Genomic DNA, 23,721 nt, shown 5'->3' on the forward strand with positions numbered 1-23,721 from the left:
ACCATAGATTTGGGGAGCAGATTTTTATCATTCCTTGTTTATCTGCAGTGATAAGTGAGCAGTGTTGGGGGAAAATGGGTGCCTAGTCTCAAAGTTAGACTGATAACTCACCCTGGGCATGGTAGACAGTGAGACACTGTTAGATCTTTCTGAAACATGATTTGGAAATTCTGAGGCAGCATTAAACTGGCTTGAGATGTAATTATCTTTGTCAGCCGACACAGCACACTGAATTGGGGAGCAGCTCATCAGAAACAGTTACTGTAAAATGTGTGGTCCCTCAGGGCTTTTCTCTCGTCCTTTTATTTTTATATTTATATGCTTCTCCTGGCAGTATCATTAATAGATCTGGATTTGATTATCATATCTATGCCAGTATTATTCAGATTTACTCACTGGTTCTTGTAGAATCAAACCATATGACTTCCCAACTCTCTTCTGCTTTATTAAGACTTAAAATGGAATGGTAGGGATCGTCCCTTCACAAAAACTGTTCACTAGGAAACGTTAATACTGAACTATCTGGATTGTTCATTAGGAAACATTACTACTGACCCATCTGAATTCTCTTGTGTTTTTTTCAGTGTTGTGCATTCTTCCCTCTGGCTTACATCACTGCAATTGAAAAAGCATATTAAAAGACACTATACTGTCTTCATGGGTAATATTTTTATTTTTGTTTGTAACATCTTTACAAAATATTTTTCCATTGTATTATTAATGTAATTTATACAGAACTATAATTTCTTTATTCTGAAATTCTATAATTTTTGAAGCAAATGGGGAGTTATGTAAGTCCAGTGGGACCATTCTATTCTATCACATTATAATCGAGCCACTAATAGAAATGTCCCTCCAGCAAATTTTATCATTCTTGAGATTTGAAGTGATTACAAAAATGTGGTAGGTAATATATGTTCTAAAAAATAATCTTACAGTGAATTTCGATGGCAGTTCTGTTCATCTTTCATGACCAAGTCCCAGATCTTAAGATTTACAGCTAAGAGATGAGCGTGGTAGTGTCTAACTGTGATCTACACACTCGAACGGCTGTGGCAGAAGAAGTGTGAGTTTAAGACGAGCTTGGGCTATGCAGTGAATTTCAGTTCACCTTGTGCTGTGTAGTGAGCCTCTGTCTCAAACACACACACACACACACACACACACACACACACACGAAAAACATTTTAGGTACTAACCTCCAATTTTAATTCACCATATTGATTTATGGAGTGTGTGTGTGTGTGTGTGTGTGTGTGTGTGTGTGTGTGTGTGTGTGTATGCATGTGTGAATTTTGTGAACATGTTGAGATAGATTATTGAAAAACCTCCTAACAAAAGAGAACCAGAGTTTCCGTGATTCTGAGTTACACATTAACCTTTCCCCAACATATGGTGTTAAATGAGTGCTGTTAATTCATGTGCATCTGATGTCACAAAAGATATAAAGGCAAGGAAAAATCCCTCGACATAACTAGAGGTGTTTTTCTATCCCTGTATACCATACTAAGACAATAAGGTCACTCTAAAACTGCCCAGCTACCCACAACTGAGCTAAGACAGAAGGTACTTACCCACTGAGAGAGGGAGACAGTTCTTTGAAGAGAACTTTTACGTGTCCTGGATTCCCCACGACTTTCACTGAGCACAGAAAGACAGAATTTTTCTTTCACATCAGAGCAAGTGAAAGGACCTTCAAAGGGACAGTACAGAGAGTTTAAGGAACTTTTATTGGAATTGAAAACTCTGATGACGCGTTATTCACTGTCCCTAACTATGAGGAAAGAATCTGGCTGAAAGTGTCCCTTCCCCCTAACTTCACAAAGAAACTGAATTCCATTTACATGAACTACAGTTCACAGGCTTGGAGAGAATGTAAAAAATATGTTCTGTGAGGAAAAGATGTAAATCTCACTAAAGATACACAAGCTGTGTAGTCTTAAAGGAAATTCTACTCCAGAGGACTGATGAGGAGGTGCACCTGCCTCAGCAGAAGCATGGATGGTCAGGAGAACTGTCAGTGGGCAATCAGTGCCACCATCACAGAAGCTACAGTTTGAGCATTTCAGGTGAAATCTCTTTGTGGAGTCTATAAAATCATCCAAAAGGGAGAAAATGTCAATGACCACACAATTGTCCAGGGTATACCAGTGCCACAATGTAAGGCCAACACCCAAGTTCTTGACTTCATATTTCTGTTGGGGTGGTTTGGAGTCACTGTAGTCAGGTATAGCCTGGGTTTGTGGAGCTACTAGAATTGACTGAGCAGTTAAGCGATGTTTCACAGGGAACACTGTGAGACTGTGCCTGAGACTTTATTAAGACACAGTGCGCAACGGATTCATGGAGAGTGATTTCGGAACTGACAGTAAGAAAAAACTTTTTCATTTCTGATCCCTAGTAAGTCTATCTCATCCAATAAATGGCCTGCATTCATTACAGAATTCCTCTCACTATCTCTGTCTGTGTGGATCATCATTCAGGTTTCAGCTGAACTTTAAGTTATCTTTAACAGTGTGACGAGTCTCTTCTCATTACTACAGACTTCCAAGGTTGTTTGAGCCTCCATTGTGCTGAAATGACCTCAAAGATTGGACTGCCTCCCCAAAATAACAAAAATTAATGGAGTCAAGTGAATTCATCAAAGGAGTAATCAGAGAGTTATTGGATTTGCAATAAGATGATCAGGATTGGATATAATACTCACTGGAGAAGTGACCTTAAGTTAAAGAATGAAAGATGGATAAATGTTAACCACCAGAAGAAGTCAGATAGACAGTGTGACTCGGGTAAAAGGAAGCGATGAATAGTCAAAAATAGGTTATACTATTAGAGTGGAGTGAGTAAAAGCATGTAGAACTACCGAGGTCTAGATTTAGCGCTAACTGTGGAGTCCTTCTATACTACAATTTGGGTCACCTCAGAATGTATGCACTCTTCTTTTGGTAACAAAATGTCTCATTTTAACTGAACATATTGCCACTTAGAATAAATATTACATCTTTCAACTTCCTCACTGGCTAAGTGTAGCTTTTTAAAATAGAGTTCAGGGCAATGTGCTGTGAAGAAGTGAGGAGTATTATTTCTGAAGTGTATCCTCAGTGGGAAAAACTGCCGACCATTTCTTCTTCTGTCCCACTGTTGGAATGGGGTTGGGAGGTGAGCTGTCTTGGAAGATGGAAGCAAGAGTCAAGGCACAGAATGTGTAAAGAAGCAGCTGGAAGGATCTGGGATCCCTTGAGTCCAACAGCGCTTCCATTACAATAATAGGGAAATTTTCCAGATTGTTATATTTAAAATAGTTTTACATTTAAGTCACTTCTGTGTGGGGTTTTATTAGTCACAGTCAAGCCATATGCTACAAAACAGTGTATCAAAGAGTCCTCTACCTATCTTCTGGGACAGCATGATATGACCGTGCTTCAAGAGGATAAGAAAAACCTAAGAACTAGAGAATGGATCCACAGGGGAGAGGGAGGACATTTAACAGCATTTTCCAGTTGCATGAGTGATAGGTAAATGAACAAAAATTATAAAGGCAGAAGTGAGGATTGCATAACAGAAGGAAGTTTGGGGAGTTGAAGGCTCATGCAGTATGCATAGAAGGGAGATAAATCTAGAAAAAATTCCACTCTGTTGGTGGAGGAGAGGAGTGAAACAAAGCTTTAGTGCTGGGGAATGATTGGAACTAAGGCAGAAAGACAAAGTGAGTGCTAATGCCCTAACTCTAGGGAATTATCTGAGCTAATGTTCTGACTCTAACTTAGGGAAAGATAAATGGTTTTATTCAGGAAACCCACAATCAATCAGTATTTCTTACATGTAAACACACACACACATACACACACACATATATCTGAGCTCTACGGAAGTGGGTCTGGTGATATGATAAATATTGATTGCATCTTGGTGTGGGGAGTTTAACTTAGAGAATAACTTCTTAATAAAGCAAATTGGAATTAATAAAGCAACTTACAATGTCATAGCTTCTATGCAGTATGATTTATATAAAAGTTAAACTTTGTTTCTATTAAACGTGTTGGTGAACACTGACACTCACTTTTAGATAAAATGTAGGAGAGTCGTAAACTATGTAACATATTGAAGGTAGTCTAGGGCCAAGAAAAATGTATCTTATTTCTTTCATAAATTATTTTATTTAGTGTGCCACGTAAATCATTCATTCATGTGAAAAATAATCTCACTTATTTTCTTTCTAGGTCTTGCTGTTTATTATAGTTTATGGATATCTCATTAAGAAGATTTATATATTTTCTGGTCTTACCTTCTCTACCATTCTAGCATGTACCAATGAATGAAGAATCCTGGAGAAAATTCAAACTGAAGGCAACTTGAATAGCACTGGCATAGATAAACTGCAAGAAAATTATCATACCAGCAACTTTTACATTTAGCGTTTTGTCTATTATTATCAGGCAAAACATTTTTTATATGTGTTGTGTGTGTGTGTGTGTGTGTGCTGTTCAAAAATAAATGTGTGTGTAGACACCAAAGATAAATACCAAGTGTCTTCTAGTGTTTTCCCCCTCACTTTTTGAAGAGCGGAGGGTCTCTTCTTGAACCTGGAACTCACCAACTGGGTCAACTGACTGGCTAGATAGTTCTGAGAGCTTCCTGTTTCTCCCCCACCTCCCCACCTAGGGTCACAGACGAATGTGACCATGTCTGTCTTTTACATGAGAGTAGTTCAGATCCAAACTCAAGTACTCATGCTTGTAAGGTAGGAACTTTACTGAGAGAACCATCTTCCTGGTTCCTAATGATGGTTTCAGTCTAATAGATCTGTTCTTATCATTAAGTATAGAAGTAGTATTGGAAAATGGAAACATCCAGACATCTATCTATACACTAGTAGTCACTGACAAAAATATATTATTTTAATGAAGGGTAAATGCAAGAACGTGAAAACTAATGGAAGAGGGGATAATTTTCTTTATTGTTTTTGTAGCATCTCATGCTTTTTCTAAACCCAACTGGAAGTGGGAGCTATAATAACTCAGAATCAAAGTGAAGAGAACATGAAGTAGAAGAGGCACAGAGGTGGTCAATCTAAGATAGACTATGAGTGTTGATCTCTCACCAAAAATACTTCTTCTACACAGCTAGTGGTTGTTGGATTGTGAACACAGTATGAGAAAGCTTACCCAAGAGCTTACTCAAGAAACTGTATTTGAAACATTTCTGTGATTATTGATTTTGGTCCAGAATTTTCTTACAAAAGTTTTTCTTAGGTCAACAAAGGGCTATCATAACATTCCAAAAGTACAAGATGTTGATGCTTCTTCCACTTTATAGTACCCAATTCCAAATTTATGACTATCTCATTCCACCTACTTGAAAGATTAATTTTTTAAAAAATAACTATTTTCACACTGGCTCATAAGGAATGTGGTAAATTCAGATTGTGTAGCTGAATTTCTAAATGGTCTTATTAAATAAAAAAACATGGAGCCAGAAATTTGGGTTAAAGCCTTAGAGAGATCAGGGAAATACGGAAAGCCACCAGCTAACCTCACCTCACCAACTCTGCAGTTTCCAAAGAGCATGACTTCCTGTCTACCCAGGCTTATATGCCTTGCTTTTTCCCTCTCATTGGCTCTTAGCCCAGCTACCTCACTTCCTTTTCCTACACAGCTCTGTCACTGTCTGTCTGTCCAGACCTCCAGGTTGCTATGGTTGGTACTGGGATTAAAGGTGTGTGTTACCACACTTGGCTCTGTTCCCTAGTGTGGCCTTGAACACACAGAGATCCTGTCTGCTAAGGGATTAAGAGCGTGTACTGCCTGACTTCTTTGTTTACTTAAAATGGCTGGCCTTCCCCCCACCCCACCCACGTGATCTCCAGGTAAGCTTTATCTATTAATGTATAAATAAAATATTACCACATTTCAGCACAAATATAATACCACCACAAGATAGTCTAGTAGTGAAAAGAGATATCTCTTCTACATACAGTCAGTTTTCCATTACAAAGAGATTTGACCTCGGATTTCCTTATTCATGAGTTGAGTTCTGGCTGTTACTATTGTTCTTCGATCTGTTGGTATGCATAGTTGAATTACCATCTATTGTTATCTGTCCTTGTCTCTATCTAATTTCATTTGGGTGTGCTTTCCTGCTTCTTTTTATGTAGTAATTATTAGTAAAACAAATGGTTAAAGTATTTTATTTCATTTTACTTGTGAAATCTGTTACATAATATTTATAAAATACATAGTGTCCATTCATATGCAAGTAGACAGAATCAAATAAAAACAGTTAATTATAGGTGTATTTTGAAGTAAATTAAATTTTGAATGGCTTTTCCTTTATAATAAACAAAATGCAATCTGTTCAGGAATTTGAGGTGTGTGAACTCTTCCAGATGGAGGAGACTGAGAAAAATTCTTCCAAGCTCTGAGTTCAGATTCATTGTAAAATTGGGAAATAGTTTTTTATAAATTTCAGCTGGAAAATTGCCTCAGAGTGAACCAAAGGGATATACCTTTTGATTTCTTAAGTGTTATTGAAGAAAAAAATGTACTATAAAAGTTAAAGAAAATAAAACCTTAAATGTGCCTAGGATCTTTAGAGAACATTTGGAAGTCAAAGAGCCCTAACTTATATCACAAAGAAAAATAATCATCACACAATTGCTCTCATTTTGCATTGTGCTCTCCAACTTAAATAGATACTTATAAATTGGTGTTTTAATTATCATTACAGCTGTGTTATATAGGACGTTCTTAGAAACTGTGTGTGTGTTTGTATGTTTGCATGCACGTATGTACATGTGTGTGTGTGTGTGTGTGTGTGTGTGTGTGTGTGTGTGTGAGACTAAGATGAGTATTTTACCTCCCATTGCCTGGGAAGATCATACTCAATCATTAGTATTTACATAGCACTTACTTCCCTAGAATTCTAAGAGCAGAGGGACTCTGTTTTAAAGTCATGGGTAAGACAGTTTGTTTTTCCATGAACATACTGAAATTATGCACTGGGCAAATTAGTGAATTATACCAAATATGTCTCAAGGATAAATATAGTAATTTTCACAGCAAATGTTTTCCATCTCTCAGGAAATCTATGTTTGTCATGGAATGACAAGTTCTTTGGAGGGTGGGGGACTGAAATGGTTGTCTTTGAAAACTGATTTTACATTTCATTAAATAACAAGGAAAATATAACAAATATTTTATAGTTAAGGGAAATACTTGAACACAATCTTTTTGGTGAAATGGAAGTGGAAAAAGTTTAGCATATTTCCTGAAGACACAGATTCTCTTCTCCCACTCCAGGTTGATCGTTATCAACCATAACTTTAAAATTTTAAATTATAAAAAATATCTCATTTTGGGAAGTTCATGTGAATTTATACCAAAGAACTAGTCTTGTAATGTAGTAACTGAGAACTAATGTGCTTTTATAAGATGATAACTTTGCTATATTCCTGTGCAGTAATGCCAAAAAATAATCAAGTTTAAAATATGACTTGACTTACAGTGTAAATTGGCATAAGAGATTTCATATTTGTGTATCCACTGCTATATTTTTCTTAAAAATGAAATGAATAAAATGCTACCTAAGATTTTATGCCTACTAAAAGCACATAAATAATATAAAATTCAGTGTAAACAGATGATGGAATCCCTTGCTGAATCTCATCATTAGCTCTCTAGATAACCCCAGATCTTTTGTTTTTTGTCCTTAGATTTTTTTCTTCCAGTTATATTTTTTAATCTGTTGTGTCTGAAATAAAAATATATTATTGGGTCTCATTATTATCATCACCATGGAAATGGTTTCAACTAATAAATAGTTGCTAATGATAAAACAGATAACCCAGAGAGTCTTTCCAGAATGCCCAAGATATGTTACATAATACAACATGATCCTTCACATAGGGGAACACCTGGGAAATAATTATGTGTGTCTTGATTTTGTCATACAAAATAAACATCAAAGCAACACCCATTTCTCCAGAACATTGGGTCACATACTCTTGAGAAAAATTTGCTTTCTTCCAAACAAGTAATCAGTCAAACATACTTACAAACATCAGAACAATGTCTTTGTATCTGGATTACATGATGCTTGTCAAGGGGACAGGAAGTCAAGATAGCAATGGAAGCTTCAGCCTGCAATTATCCAGCTAACAAAGGCATCAACATTCTTGAGATCTGGAAGCATTCCTTTGGAGTGTCAGTAATAGCAAAGTAGGCAGCTCAGTAGATGATAACACCCCACAAAGACACATTAAAGCCTTAACACAAGTCTTTAATCTCATTGGATTTACAGATTTTAACCAGGAAGTCATGGAAAACTTTGAATTCCCTAGAGGCTTCAGCTTGGGCCACATCAGCTCTTAGATGATAGACAAAATGAAGAAGAATATAAAAGACCATCAGTGGCACCAACTGATTGTAGATTCCCTGAAAAGTGGTGGCCAAACTGACTCTTCTTGTCCACACTGCCCTGGAAAAACTGTTTGTATTTATCTCTGAAGGAAAAATTGAGAGCCTAGAGAAGTATCTAATGTCACCAGCTAGGTTACCATGCCAGAAGGATAGGACCCTTCACTCCTTGGGGATATGAAACATGCGATCTCTAATGCCCTTGCATTACTTATCTGTTGCTTGTGGCATGTTGATTCTGCAGCAGCAGCTTGACACACTAGATCTTCTGCCATCCCTTTGGAGATGGCCTTGGCCATTCCACCTACTAGGAACTCCCTGGGAATGGCACAACAGCCAAAGTAAAGGAGAGACAGGCAAGCACAGGACAAACTGCTTTGGTTCTACAACTTTGGGGTGAATCTTTCATCTGCTTCTTGAAACAAAGTAAGGATTAAATTTTGAGAAAGTTCATGTACTCATTACATGATAATGTTAAGGGAATATGAGCTTCAAAAAACTTGAAAACATGAGCTGTTCTAGAGTTCTTACAATTTTTCACCGTGAAATGTTCTTCGTAGTGGAAACAAAAGAAACACTAGAAAATGATACTGAAAGATGGACAGCCAAGCCTTGTCAATGTTCTGTAAGTTGTGCCCACAAATCAACCCTAGTTGCCACAGCTTCTGTTTTCTTTCCATTTCTCCAGTCTGTGCTGTTTTTACATTTTGTTTGAGTGATCTGCATAAGGAGGTCTTGACAAGTAAAAGCTGTAGAAACCACCTTCTTGATTTTTCTCTGGCCAGGGTTTTGTGTGTGTGTGTGTGTGTGTGTGTGTGTGACCTTGTCTGCAAGTCAGAGCTATGTGTTTGTCAGCCATGGTTAGTCATTTAACATTAGACATCATGATGCAATCAGTTAATATTTTACGTCCATTTCTAGGTAACACATTGTGCTTAATGTAGAAAGTTAGAGGCCAAAAATGAAGACTAGCATTTCTTCATGAAATTGCATTGTTGACAACAGAATTGAGCTGGTGTTTTTTAATTTTATTTTTGCAGCCTTATGTAACAAAGACTTAACCAGGAAAAAATTATAAATTGATATGACTAGTCATCAACCTTTAACAAGGTTTCTAACTGACAGCTGAACAAAAGGAAAACAACACTACCTAGAGTTAAAAACATTAAAACTAATAATCATTTTTATACAAAACAGTATTGGGATGACTGATCTTAAAGATATGAAGCTATTTTCTGTTACTACTACCAGTATTTAGTCCTGTAGAGCAAATGCTGCCCATACAGATGTAATTGATCATGATTGACAAAATTCTACAATGACGGCTTCAATAATTTATAAACTAATTCATTATTATTTTCCTTGCGATTGGCAGGAGTTTGCATTTGTACCTGGAGATGTTTGAGATTCTGCATAACCAAGGTTTATTTTCTACATATTGTAAAACACAGGATGTTCTCTTTAATAACCTGAAATTTTAATAAGGGCCTAAGAAACAGTTGAAAAAGTGAGTGAACTTATATTTAAATTAGGTCTTTGAGAGCTTGGAGATTCTAACTTGGTGAACTCTAATTAAATCCCTAAAGGCCACTGGGTCTGCCTCCCTCATTCTTGATGGTGAAAGTAAGGTCTTCAAAAGAGTCCCTTGACAGTATACAAGTGGAGAGGAAAAGAATCCAGCAACCCTTCACGATAGCATTACATAAAGCCAGAATTCCAGAAGGACTTTCAGACAGGGAAAACAATGATGTCTGAAGCCAGAGAACTCATAATGCAGGGAAAGCAGGGTAAAGGAGAATTTGTAAAGAGAAGTAATTCAAAACTATCACTCAGACTTCAGCATGGATATAAAACCAGACAAAGCAGCAAATGCAATGTATACGTACTGATAAATATATAGCATATCTTACTTGACACATTCTGCAATTAACATTTATAGTAAGAAATGCAAAGGTACAGAATGGGCTTTGTTAGTTACTATTCTGACATTATGGTGGCTTTTTCATTAGGGTACATTTTTCATATACATAGCCATCCATTATTTTCCTTCTCAGTTAAATTTCGCCACTTACTGAATCAGTGAGTCTAATTCTGAGTGTGAGAAGCAAACAGGTATTGATCTATATAAAAATGGCTGTGTTCTCCATAAGTGTGCCTGTTCAACACTGCTATGAACCTCTTTATTTGTTAACACCCAAGAGTATGAGACATGTGGAGAGTCTGAACTTTCTCCTTCGATTTAAAATATATACCAAACCAGTATTTCTTGATATTGTAAAACATGCAGAAAAGTGTCTTTATAGACCTTAGGTACAGAATGCCTCAGATAGCTTCCTGAAAGAAACATCTGTGTTTGCCTTTCAGATATCCAGTATATAACAAAACATTCAGTTTGCCTGCCAACTTAGACCAGTCTGTATGGAACATAATACAACACTATTGTATTCCATGTATATTGTCACTCTTGGGCATTGATACTTTTTAACAGTCCTTAGTTTATCAAAGGACATTTAATCAGAATATTGGGTTCTGCCAATGGTGACAAAATGCTCCTGAGGTCCCTCATCCCATGCATAATTAAAGAGGACAGGGACACTGCTTCCTTCTCTATTCCTGTGTCACTGCCATGTGGGCCAGTACGTTGGTCATTTAACGGTTGATTGAGGTGACAACCTTGCATTTATCCCAACCAAACTCTCTGTGAAGCAATACAGTGGCTGGATAACTTAGAATTCATACTTTTGTAGTTTGCTCTACTTTTTATTTCAAAAAGACTTTTAAAGTCCCACGAATGCTATTTTGATCACTAGGGTGTCTAAATGGAAGTACTGATTCTTGATGCTCTGGATATACCCTTAACCCCAAAGGGATACCGAGCTACTGGGTGCTCACTTTGTTCTTAACTGTAAGTTTCAAAAGTTTTATTTACTTTTTGAACTCTTGACTGCTACAAAAGTGTCATGGTGCTTTTGTGGCTTGCCACTTAAGTGGCTTCATCTTTTATTGGGGAGAAAATGAAAGTAGCAAGCAAAACATAGAGGAGGTTTTAGTTTGTTCTCTGATAAAAGGGGTCATTTATTGATCTGGTGCTTGAAAGGGAAGATCTGTTTTGGGGAAAGCCATTGTACTATACAGAGTTTGAACACTTCTCTTTTTATTATCTCCTGAAATATGATAAGTCTATGTGGATTTTTATTTCATCAGAAGCAAGTTTCACAATTAAAATGAATCCTGCATCATCAGTGTGGCCAAGTAATAGTTCTGGAAAAACTGAAAATGAAAAATAATAATTGAACCTGATTAGAATGCTGGTAATTTCTGATTTATTTTAGATATATTATTTGTCCCTATGATGGATTTATATGAAAGGTTTTGCTGTTTCTTCTTTTAAGAGGTTTGGAATAGAAATTAGATTTTAAAATTAATACTCTACCTTCTTACCTTGTGCATTTCCTAACCATTGGAAGGAGCTTGAATGTTCCACATAAGGATAATCTAGGAAATGGACTTAAATAGAACCAGAGATTTCAGATTTATTTTAACGAGAGGCCCATCTGTGAGCATGTGCTAGTTAGTAAGTTCTACTTGTATTTCTCCTGGTTTTGGAGACTTTTAATAATGATAATAAGAAGCCACAGTGTAATATGCATGACTAAGTGATGTATACAGAGAACTTCACAGAAAAGACTTGCTTCTAACAGCAGCTTTAGTTTTTGAAGCATCTTCCTTTGTAGAAAAAGTAAGCAATTTGTCTATGTGTTTGTGTGTTAACCATTGGAGTAATTACTCCAGCATCTCACACAGATCATAAGTATGTGCATGCAAGTTTTCTGATACAGCTACCCCAAACTTTGTTTCTGAATAGTCTAGTGTTTCATAATGTATGACTACTATAATTTTGGGGAAAAGTTACACCTGAAAAAATAAGTGGGAATGCATATTTTTCTTCTTGGAGTCAAAATATGAATTAGAAAATTGAAGACTAAGGAAGGAATAAAGAAAGAATACCTGTGCTTGATCTTGTTATAATGTCTGTTCTTGTTATGTTTAAAATAATGCATTAATTAAAAAAATCTATCATGTTTTGGAAAGACATATTCACATAGGCAAAACTATGCATTTATAATATTATGACACTCTAGTTTAAACAATGATTAGATCATTTATTAGTGCTAATATTAGACAAAAATTTTTAGTTCCTTCTTGTAGTTCAATCCTTGTTTTCAGCATACACCCTGTGTGTGTTTAAATTGCATATATAATACAACACTCTATACTCCATTTCTGATCAACCAGTTAAGTTTTTTGGTATTTTTATTTTGATACGATATGAATTCAAAATTATTGTTACATTAGTTTCACATAGGATATCATTGACTTTAAGAGGTTATCAAAGCAACATAAAGACTGAGAATCTACATCAACTTTTAATGCCTGAGCCTACAGGTGACTAGGGACCTAGTTTCAGTGGCTGACAGTTTTGTTTGTTTTCCATACTGTAAGAAGTCCAGGAGCAGTCATGATAGAGATGCTTGCTGTAGGTAGCAATGACACCATTAAAATTGACATTTTGACCTCTCTCATTCATTATCCTCAGCTATAGATTCTGCTCTTCTCCTTGCTTGTCACTTCGTGGTGGCTATAGCTGTTGAAGCTGGGGGAATAAATGGTTATTCCTCTAGAAAGAACAAATGGATACTTCAGATAGCAAGTTCGCTCCATTTGCCCTCTTTTAACAATGCTTTGCCTTCCTCACAGAGGTGAGTGTTGGCATCTCTCACCTCCAAGGAGCCTTGGGAAGTTTTGACAGCAGTGTTCTAATTGCACTATGTAAGTTACAATTCACTCTCTGGCTCTAAGCACCACTGGTTTTAATACAACTTTAGATTCCTTAGACAAGAAGAGAGAATGTAATGGTATCACTTCTTTTTTGCGCAAATAAAATTCGGTTACAGGAACTCTTTGAAGTACATAGGTTAAAATGAAATAAGGGTGACAATTGAAATCTAGTAATGACCTGGAAAATATTCCATGTTCAGACTGGGGAAAGTCAACTCTCCCATGTAATCTTCTTAACTTGAATGCACGGGTTTGGTTGCTGTTTTCCCTATAATATGGAGTCTGGAGTGAGAATTAAGAGCCAATGTAAATCAACATGTAAATCAAAGGCAGGAAGAGTGAAAAAGAAAGGAGGTCAGGCACAGAAAGGGTGTGAGAAATAATTAAAATGTTGTGTTGACATCTGACTAATGGTTTGAAATCAGCCCTGTTGTGGCTAAGTGAGCGTGCTCACTCAGCATGCAGTAGATTCAGCATGAGCACTTCATACAGAGTCATCCATATTGCAGGCTTAGGAGAAGAGGAAGAGTTCTGTCTGCTTAGTCTTGTCATCTCTTTTCATTGGTCAAACTTCTCTCACAGGGAGTTAGTTAACTCTCAGATACTTCCAGGTTGTATCATACAGTCAGTTTAATGTCAGCCTCCTTAGGTGAACTATATGGTATATTAGATCCCATTTTCGACAAAGAGGCATTCCATTAGAATTTACGAGTACAGAGACTACACACTCTAGCTGTGTAGCTGGGGACTTAGCCGTTCGGCTCCTAGAAGGATGCTTGGTTTCATCTCAGTGGCAAGAGTGTAGATCACAGGAGTCTAGAAATCTAAACAGTTTTTGTTTGTTGCATTTAATTTGAGAACGTTGTTTTAGAGTAGTTGATTGCTGTACTCTATGATAACTCAAGTGCCCCAAAGATCCTCATGCCAAGAACATTGCCTTATATTATCCAAAATAAAATCTTATGGTATACTTGTTTTCTTAAACATTTAGTATAAAATATGCTACCATTGAACAGTGTGCAACACTGCTTAAAATTGAGAGTCTGGTTTAGGATATAGCATAGCTGTGATGTTTATCTTTGCCATGAGGACAAGCCACACTTCTGCTCAGACTCAGTTTGTTGTAAGGGTAGGTATGCTGGTGTGAGGTTGGGGATAGGACTCAGGAGAAAGGTGCTTGCTGTGTAAGAATTGCAGTGCAGAACCCAAGAACCCACATTAGGCAGAAAGCACTGATGCACATTTGTAATCCCAGGTCTCCTATGGCGAGATGGAAGGAGGAGACAGGAGAGTCCCTGAAAGCTTTTGGGCCAGTTTGCCTGGAATGTCCAACAAGAGATTCTCACAATGTGGAAGGTGAACACTTACACAGGAGGCTGTATTTTAACTTCAACAAACACACCATAAATAATGAACACACACACACACACACACACACACACACACACACACTCATGCATAAGCATGTGCACACACACACATCAATGAAAACACATACATATAAATGAACACATACATTCTATTTCTCTCTCTCTTTCTCTCTCTCAAATGACAGTTAAGATAGTTAATATTGTTAGAGCTTTAGAGAAGATGATACCTGACAATGTAATTAATGGAAATTTAGTGCAAATTGATCCTCATATGTGACTACTCTGTTTATTCATCCTTTTTGAGAATGATTTCTAAATTTCAGAAGGCTTAAACTACCAGGTAGACATTACAGATCAGTAGTCCTGCTGTCCATAGTGAATAGGACACTTTCTGTGTTTTATCTTATTCTTTAGACCAGAGCAGATAGAATAAGTGACAGATTTTCTCAGGCCAATTTTACTTTCAGAAATACAAACTAGTATGAACAGGTTTTGCTTTCTGTAAGGAATAGGCTCAGGTAACATATGAGGATGTTGAGATAACACCACACCCACCACTTTCCAGAGCAGCTAATTTAAAATTGCTTGCAATCTGGGGGAATCTGTCTCAACATCTCGGAAGAACCCCCCAGCTAACTGTTTGCTGAAAGGTTTCCTGGGAATAGGATTTTATCCAAGGCTTGTGACAGTGGTGAGCTACAATGAGGCTACAGAGATCTAATTAAAGAGGTGATTTCCTGACATATGGAGCTCCTATGTGAAATCGTGAGCCTGTGCTGTGCATGGGGAGATGCTGACCCTGTAAGTCTTATGACATTAAGTTTAAATCTTAACCGCTAAACACCTTTCAAATATTTAACTCTCCCCAAGTAAATGCACTCTGTGAAAAGCTCTGTTTGTTGACTTTTATCCCAGTAGGATCATCTTTGGGGACCGCATCACAGAGGCCTGTGCATTAAGTGGTACATATGTTGAATAATCAGCTAGACAGCTACCAACTGTCAGGTTGCTTTACCAGAGTATTTTAAAAAAGCACATATGTTATGTTGAAAGCAGAAGAAAAACAAAAGTTTATAAAAGAATTAGGAAACGGTGCAGGTGACATTAGCCACATGCCTATGTGCATGAGTAGTTTTCTGAATAATACTAGAATTTTTTAAAAAATTTGAAACAGAAAGGATATATTAGAGACAAAACTTTACTGTCCGAATGGGATCTTCTTTGCTGGCTGATAATTGGTTAATGAGTTAGTTTATTGAGAGGGACGTGTGACACCAGCAAAGACTGTATGTGTGCTCAGCCCGGAAACATGGGCTTGATTTTCTCGTAAGTAGCACATGAAAATGAAGGGACAGTTGCTCTTTATTGGTAGGCATGAAACAAGAGAACACATCAGCCTTCCTGGCAAGAATATTGGGAGTATTTATAATTTTCCATCTTGTTGCTACAGCATTTCTCTTCTGTGATAATGAGATGGTACAACATTGACTGTATCATAGGTGGCCTCCTGCTTAGTAGAAAGAGTCCTGTTCACCTATGACTTGATGGGATAAAACAGATAATAGATAGTCTTGTATTCTGTTTTCTTCTCTCCCTTCCTCCCTCCCTCCCTCTCTTCCTCCTTCCCTCTTTACCTCTCTTGCTTTCTCCCTTTCTTCTTTCCAGGGTCTTTGTCTTAGCATATCTTGGTAAGGGAATACACTCCTGAGATCTTCGTAGTCATGAGTGTCATTTCATGTGTTCTGAAGCAGTTATTATGGCAGGGTGACAAGTGAAAAGGACTAATTGGAGGTCAGATGCATTGGAGAGGACAAATCACAGACTCGGGATGCAGGTCTGAAGCCCGTGGAAAGAGGGAGCATGGAGATGTGGATAGAAAGCAGCTTCAGAGCAGAGTTCTTTCTGTGTGAAACTTCGCTAGCCCAGTGGTTAGGTCTACAGTAACGGGCAAAGGTTCCCACTATATGGCAGAGATGGCCACACCTAGAGACTAGTACTTCTGCCATCACTGCAGAAATCCAAGGTGGACTCCAAAGGTGCTGTGACTGGGAGCTGTGGGCTGAGGTTCATTAACAGGTCCTCTTTTAAAAGGAGAATCAAATGTCTGGCTCAAAGGCTAAGAAAGAATGCTGTGGATAGATTTCTAAGAAATTACTTTCATATACTCAGTTGTAACCAGTGACTGAGATGATAACAGTTTCCAACTGAATTTGTGTCCTCACGAAACCTGAGGGTGCCTGGAACACTCTGTGCCCATTTCTTCTTGTTTCCCTTCCTCTCCTGTTTGCATAACTTTGTAAGTGAATGTGCTGGACAGTCAGAGAAAGCTGTCCCCAAGGGGGAAGAGCAGAACTCTAGGAATCCAAGTTCACCTTGTTGATTTAGAACTAAAGCATCAGAGGAACCCAGCTTTGTCACACAAGAACTTCAATATGACTTGTAGGTTATTTTGTTACTCTGTGCTTCATCTCTCATATGATCACAGAAAATACTAGAATCAAATCATGTTCACTTGAAGATTTGACTTACCAGGTGCTTTGTACAATTTGTGATAATGCTGCAGCCTCCAGGGATCACATTTTCATTATAACTTCAGCTTAATATCAAAGAAAATAAGTAAACAGTTGTTGGCTATGGGTTGTAGTTAGTTTCTAAGGCTGAGAGGTTACATGCTGCTTATGTAGGAAATGCTTTCCAAGCCAGGTCCTCAACTTACTGCACTTGCAGTTTCTTTTGCTATGGAGATCCATGTAGGCCTTGTGCATGATGCCTCCTTCTCTGTGAGTTCATGTGCACTTTGATCATTTTGATTTAGAGGGCCTTGTTTTCTGGATGTTCTACATCCCCTCTGACTCTTACACTCTTTGTGCTTTCTCCTTCATAGACTTCCCTGAGTCCTGAGAGGAGGGACTTGATAGCATAATCTTATTTAGGGCTGAGTGTTCCAAGGTCTCTCATGCTGTTCATTATGTCTGGCTATGGGTCTCTGTATTTGTTTACATCTGCTGCAGGGGTAGCTTCTCTGATGACGGCTGAGCAAAGGAAGCACTGATCTATGAGTATAGCAGAGTGTAATAAGAGTCATTTTACTGTTACTTTCTTCCTTTTTTTCTTTTTATTAGAACAGTAGTATTTTGTTTTACCCTTGGCATGTGGGGCTTAGTCTCAGGTTCTTGGTCAACCAAAGTAGTGTCAGGCATGGGTTCCGTCTTGTGGTATGGACCTTACTAAAGTCCAATCAGATGCTGGTTGGTTACTCCCACAAGCTTTGTGCCACTGTTGTCCTGGCATATCCTGGAGGCAGGACAGCATTGCTGATCAAAGGTTTTGTGGCTGGTGTGTTGTTTCCCGTCTGATCGTGTGCAGAGTACCTTCCTGCATCAAAGACACTAGAACATAAAGGGTTGAAGGCTCTAGATAGGCACCAGCTTGACTTCTCCAAGTTCAATCAATTGTGAAGGAGTTGTCTTCAGCCACAGGGCCTTGCTGTCCGTTTATGAGAAAGTTTTTGGTGGCATCCTGGATTGTTAAAGGATTCCCATCAGACTTCTCTGGACAACAATGTTGAGTAAATCCTTAACTAAAGTAAGATTGATGGATGTGATGAGAAGAGAAGACTGTCTAGACAAATGTGAGTGCAAAGAAAACTAGATGTTATATGTCTGGAAAGGGTCTGGTATGGACTTTCTGGGAGCCATGATGACATTCTTGAGAACAGGCCATCAGAGAAGTACAGGCAGGTACCAGTTAAGACTGCAAGGCAAAGAGCAAGAGGTCTATGGGCCACTTTGCTCATTTCATAATTTCATCTTGACTGTCCATGTTTAACATCTCATTTCATCTATAAATGCTATGATTTAAGAAATATTTATTTGATATGATAGAAACTGAGATAAATAAGTTTTATATCATAAGGCAGATAATGTAATGAAAAATTATAGCAGTTTATACACTTAATATTTGAATGTAAACATAGAATATTGCATGGCATCATTTCACACTTCTGCATTTGAAATTAAAGTGAATTTATAGGTATTTCAGCATTGTCTCTTTTAATGCAAATATATGCACACATCTATCTACCTATTATCTAATCTAATCTAATCTAATTTAATCTATCTATCTATCTATCTATCTATCTATCTATCTATCTATCTAGTTATCTATTTATCATCTGTTTTTTTCTACTTTCCTTGAGAAAACAATCTAAGTTTTAATGTTCTTGTAGTGTGACTTAATTGTCTCCTAACAGTTCGTGCAACAAAGGTGTCAGTCCTAGGAAGGTGCTATTTGAAGATAATGAAGGAGACTTTAAAATGGGTGTCTAGTGGACATTATTTAGATTAGTAGGGAATGCCCTTGATGAGGATTGTAGGACATCAGTCTACTTTATCTCTCTTGAATCCTGACCATGAAATGGTGGCCTTGTTCCTCTATCATGATTACAGGCAAAAAAAAAAAAAAAAAAAACAACCAAAAAAAAACCAAAAAAAAACCAAAACTCAAAAAACAAAAACAAAAAAACAATGGAGACACTTGATCATTACTGTATTCCTTAAAATGTAATACAAAGTGATGTTTTTCTGGAATAATAAGTATACCAGGTGTTTTGTTATAGTAACAGTGTGATGATTAAGAAAACATGCATGCTAAACTTTTGTTTTATGTATAAATGGATGACAGGTCACATGAGTACCAACTGAAAGTTTCACAGATTCAGAAGTAGAATGAGTACTCTACTCAGTATTTTAATTTCTACTGGTTTTTCTCTTTGAATTTTTTATCTATCAACTTAAGAATATATATTCTTCTCTGTAATATTTCATTGTGTCTAAATTAGAAAAATATTGAATATGATTATTAAACATTATTGGAAAACTCTCACCTGCAGGTCTAGCTCCAATTCCCCCCGAGGCCATCCCATGGCAGCCTGTCTGGACATCAGCATTGAGACACAGTATTTGGAAGCAATGAGTACCTCTGGTGCTTCCAACCCATTAAAATAATAACCCTCCTTCATTTTCTTTGTGGGATGGTTATCTGTAGTTTAAAAGAAATCCATGATTCTTAGAAATAATCTAGTATAAAGAAATTTGCATACCAGAAATAGCCTAGCCTGAAGATGAGTTCTTACTTAGGCAATTGACCCAATCTCCTCCCTACTTTTTTCTTTTGAGTGAATACTTCATTAATTTCATCTAGTATAATGCTTCCTATACTTTGGGGATCTCAGGAAATATGAATTGAAGTAAGAAATAAATTATATGTTAATAAAGGATATTTCTAGAGTTCAATTGTCCCAGTGAATAACTTTGACAAAGCTGTTTTTAAGAATGACTTCCAGTTATTTCATAAATGGGAGTGTGCCCCCAAAGTGTATTATATTAAAAACTGTCTAACATGGGTAGCCACTCATTGAGACTGGTTCCAGGGAGTATATTCCTGTTATTTGTGTTTGTAGTATGATAATCTATCTCTAGCCATATACTTCTTGACCTTGACTCATTTTTTTCTATAAATTATAAAATGTTTAAGACTCTCTCTTGAAAGTCCACAGGCTTAAAAAATTAGGCACCATGAAGCCTCTGAAGTACAAAAGATGTCTATAGTACAACATGATGTGTTTCTCAGTGTGGGATTTAGACATAAATATGGGGTGTTTGGGGCCCTAGACTTCATAGAACCTTTTTCTATTATGTTTCTTGGTCTCTAAAGACAAAGGATTGAGGCACACGTGCATATAAAAGAATTGTTACTGTGAGAAGAGTCTGCCACAGGAAACAGTTGTGGAGTCAGCAATGAGGTGAACAAAATCTTGTTACAATTGATATTGGGGTACATAATGTTGGTTTAAAGCAGAGGAATGTATATTGTATTATCAATGTGCAATATTGCTACATTAATTTGTAAATATAAGATATAAGACTTCAGGGTTCTTAGTTGTAGTTTCTCTAAGCTTTCGCCATTTATCAGGTTCACATGTGGTTGGGAAATGGGCTTGTTACATTTTGTAATGAATAATGTTTGAAGGCTAAAGTTGTGGTGACAATATTAGGAGCCCTTATAACCAAGAGGCAGAACTTTTTCTATGCTAGCTAGGCTACAGAAAGAATGAAACAACTGAAGTATGCACACACAGAGAGACACACATACATACATAGACACAGATACACACACACACATACACACAAAGGATGATGAAGTCAGTGATAAATCTGCTGATGACTTCTTTTTCTGTTTTTCAAAACTTCAAGGCTTAATTTACAATTGTCAGTTGTTAATTTTATTTAAAATAAAAATCTTCAAACATTCAGTAGTCTTTAGACACAAGGATGAAGTTCAATGCAATGAATGTCCAACTACAGGAATGAGCACTGATATTTTCATTCCAGTCATTTAAGTTGAAATCAGGTATCAAAATATCAAATATGCGTCAAGGAATAATGACAACACTCTTCCCCCAGCTACATTGATTTATAACTTTACCTCATAACAGGAGTACCTTTGTTCTGGCTGCTTTACTGATGTTTTGTTTCTGTACCTAGCAATGTACTAAGCACCATTTGGTTCTGTTCTTTGTGACTGATAATGGTGGTTCACCTTTTTGGCTCTTTCTGGTGAGATACAATCAGATTTAATAGTCTGAGAATGCACATGGCTATAGTGCAACAATTCTGAGAATGCATGCTGTTACAGTGTAACACTCTGAGAATGTATACTGTTACAGTGTAACAATCAGAGAGTGCACACTGCTATAGTGTAACACTCTGAGAATGCACACTACTACAGTGTAACAATCTGACTATGCACACTGCTACAATGTAACAATTCTGAGATGAGATCTTTTCCAGCTAGTAAGATTCTTTGAAATCTTTGGGGACATTTCTTTTGCTATATTGATACATCTTATGTGCTTTGCCAAAATCAGGCTGGAATGTTTCCATTTCTCTTCTCTCTTTTGAGTCACCCCTGGGCTTGCTTTGCTCCCCAAACTATAAACACTGAACAAGGTGTCTGAATATGAGACAGGAATGGTTTTACCACCTGAGACTCTAAACCTTCCCCATTCATTTTCAAAACAGGATCACAAAATATGCTATTCCTTCTTGTTCCATACAAGGACAAGATTTCCAGTTCTCAAATGGTTTTACAGACCATTTCCCTACAATATCCGGCTGTCAGCCATTGTTACTTTTTACGCTGTAGAAGAATATGCTAATTATGCTGACACTTAATGTAATATGCTTAAGAACATGCCACTCAAAAATGTGGCTCTCTGGATAATTCTGCCTTCAAGAAACTTTTCTGTAAGGAAATATCCCCTTTGAGATAAAGGCAATTCTGAACTAACAGAGAGAAGGGGCTACATTATGATTTATAGCATACCATAACATATTAAGTATGATTTCATTTTTGTATGAAAACATAAAGCTTTATGTTGAACTTAAATAAGTAGGAAAGAGAAACATGAAGCTATTAGATGATTACTAACTATAGAAAGTTCTCTAAGAAATGAGACAATAGCTAATGCATATATTGCACAGAAAACTATTATTTCATTCTACTGAATATTAAATCTGCAATTTCTACAAAAATCTCTAATTTTTACACATATTAAGTCAAGGAACTAAAAATGTCTTTTGTGGATATTTTTATAATAATATTTTCTGTTATAAAAAGGCATTGCCAGACACTACCATCTGTCGTGTAGACTGACAGTGTATGAATCTGATGTCTTCCTATCTTATATAATTGGAGGTTTCAGCTCAGAATGATGCTACATTTCTACCTAAGGACAACTAAGTTTGAATTTGCTTGGAATATTTTAATCATTTCTCTGCTATGTGCTGATAAGACCAGTACTCTGTATCTTTAAAAGCTATAAATGTTTCTATTGAGACAGTGTTAAAAATTCTCCTCTGAGCCTCTGGCCATCATCCAGAATTATTACCATAATACTTCCTGAAATGAGTCAGAAAACATAATGCGTTGTAATTGATAAATGTTTCATTTATACCTACTTTATTTTAGAAATTTGAAATGCTTATACAGTCTTGGCTACATCAACAAGGGGAAGGATTTATTGTATGTTTTTCAATGAGAAAATTTTCATGAACTGTGTACTTAAATGATAGAATATTTGTGTACTGTGCCTTAAAAACAGTCCAGGGACAGTAAAATCCTTCATTGACTTGGACGTGCTTGCTTGTGTATACATATAAATTGTCTAACCCCAATCCATTGGATAATGACACTGAATAACATATAGTTATTTATCTTAAAACACCACCTTCTTCAATAACACAGAAATAGTAAAGCCCTTAATTGGAGATAATCTCTGTGTAACTGAGCATTGTCAAAGGGTAATGACCTCCTGCTGCTAAGCCCTAGGAATGTTGACAGAAAGCCAACACATTTGTTTTCAAAGCAGGAGACATAGATCTACTGACAAAAGTCTATTAAATGGCTTTATTTTTGGTATACTCTGTAAAAGAAATCTCATCTGGGCCCTGTTACCATTGTGCTTCCATTTTTTCCCTCCTCCTGTCTTTATTGGTTCTCTTTCTCCTGCTGTTCCACATACTGCTGGCACTTCAGCTGCCACTGAGTGACACTTTCTGAATGAAGGAGTGAGATCAGCTAACACTGGGGTTGCTAAAAGGATTGAAATGAAATAGTATTCATCAAGGTTTACTGCCTAATACAATATAATAATCAATGCTCTATAATTTTAGCTGAGGAAATAACCTTGATAATTTATAAAGAAACAGGGCAAACAGTTGTTCACCCTCTGCTTCCAATTCTTATACACTTCATTTGACTAATGCCTGAAATTTCATTTGAATAAAATTTCACTTACAAATAGGTCTGCTGGGAGCTGAGGGAGCTCAGCCCTCAGTCAGTAAAGGTCCTGCTGAGCAAGCATGAGATTCTTGGTTCAGATCCTAAGGACCAATGTGAAATCTGGGGCCACCAAGCTCCTGTAACTCTTGAGCTGGAAGGCAGAGACAAGGGATCCTTGGGTCTAGCTGGCTTGTCAGTGTAGCTGAATCAATTCGCTTTAGGTTCCTTAAAAGATCCTGACTTAAAAAAAAATA

The 23,721-nt window shown here is 36.9% G+C and overlaps 1 pseudogene; it reads right to left on the bottom strand.

The window, feature by feature from the left end:
* Positions 1-8,039: 8,039 nt before the first annotated feature.
* The window catches only part of LOC131921583 (ADP/ATP translocase 2-like), a 37,291-nt pseudogene continuing 21,609 nt past the window's right edge, over positions 8,040-23,721 (bottom strand).

Source organism: Peromyscus eremicus, chromosome 11 (assembly GCF_949786415.1).
Source record: "Peromyscus eremicus chromosome 11, PerEre_H2_v1, whole genome shotgun sequence".
In the NCBI taxonomy this organism is placed as follows: Eukaryota; Metazoa; Chordata; class Mammalia; order Rodentia; family Cricetidae; genus Peromyscus; species Peromyscus eremicus.